Source organism: Petaurus breviceps, unplaced genomic scaffold (genome assembly GCF_028583685.1).
Source record: "Petaurus breviceps papuanus isolate PSGF00001 unplaced genomic scaffold, PetGlider_PUasm1.0 156, whole genome shotgun sequence".
NCBI classification, from domain to species: domain Eukaryota; kingdom Metazoa; phylum Chordata; class Mammalia; order Diprotodontia; family Petauridae; genus Petaurus; species Petaurus breviceps.
The window spans coordinates 14279076-14280193 of record NW_027185720.1 but is presented as its reverse complement, the minus strand read 5'-3'; the positions used below and the strand labels follow the sequence as shown (position 1 = coordinate 14280193).

The 1118-nt window shown below is 51.1% G+C and overlaps 1 protein-coding gene across 2 annotated transcripts in view; it reads left to right on the top strand.

The window, feature by feature from the left end:
- TMEM184B (transmembrane protein 184B) overlaps positions 1 to 1118 on the top strand; it is a 49603-nt gene that overhangs the window by 15563 nt on the left and 32922 nt on the right. The gene's annotated exons all lie outside the window — the stretch shown is intronic.

The window sequence follows — 1118 nt, the reverse complement described above, 5'->3', positions numbered from 1 at the left end:
GAATGGCAACCACGGCTCCTGCTCCGTTGTGACTGACCCCCCCCCCCAGTGCTTGTCTGCCCTGGAACGGTGACCCAGCTGGCAACAGAGCTGCCAGTCAGCCACAACTGCACCCAGTGCCAGCAAAGAGTCCCTTGGAATCTCTTTCTGAGCATGTGTCTCACCCCCTTTCTATCTCTGGGTCCAGAAGTGCTGAAGCTGCTGCTGTCAGGCCTGCCTCCAGGACCCACCCCAGTTGCTGGATTTTTTCTCTGGGCCGGCCCCTAGCCCTGTGTTACAGACCTCTCCTCCAGATCTTGGGGACTGAATATATTTCTCATGCTGACCTTTTGTCGGCTCTGTCTCCAGAATTTGATTTGAGGCAGCATTTAAAGTTGTTTGGAGGGGAAGGCAGGGAGAGTTCAGCTCTGTGGCTGCCTCAGAGCCTCCCACCCCCACTGCTGGCCTTTTTAGGCATTGCTCCTGTCCACCCCTCCGTAGGCCAGGTGGCTCCTTGCTGTCCCTCTGACACAGTGCCCCATCTCCCATTGCCATGATTTGCATGGCAGTCCCCCATACCTGGAACACTTTCCCTTCTGCCTCTCAAAATCCCTTTCTTCCCTCAGATTCCCCTCCCTGTAGGAGCCCTTTCCCTGTACTCTCAGCCACCAGGACCATCCCCTCCCAGACCCCAGATATGTGTCTGTATCCACTGATATTCCTGCCGTCTCCTCTTTGGAGAAAAGAAGCTCATTGAAGGCAGAAACTGATTTTGCCTTTTTTCTTCTGCTTCTCTAGTCTGTAGCAGAGGACTGACCACCTAGTAAGGTCTTCCTAAGTGCCTGTTTATTGATTGCCTGGCTGAGAATTAAGGGACCTCCCCAGAGTTGGAGCTACCGTGTTTCCCCGATAATAAGACACTGTCTTATTATTTTTTTTGGACAGAAAAACACCAGAGGGCTTATTTTCAGGGGAGGGCTTATTTTAATGAACATTGACAGCAATTTTAATAAACAGGTAAATGTGAACAAAAAAATGTACCTTTATTCAATAATGAATTCAATAAAGAACAGGATGACGCGCTCACTGCTGCAGCTCTGATTGGATGCTGCTCGGAGCACGGAGTGCGTTTCACGGGG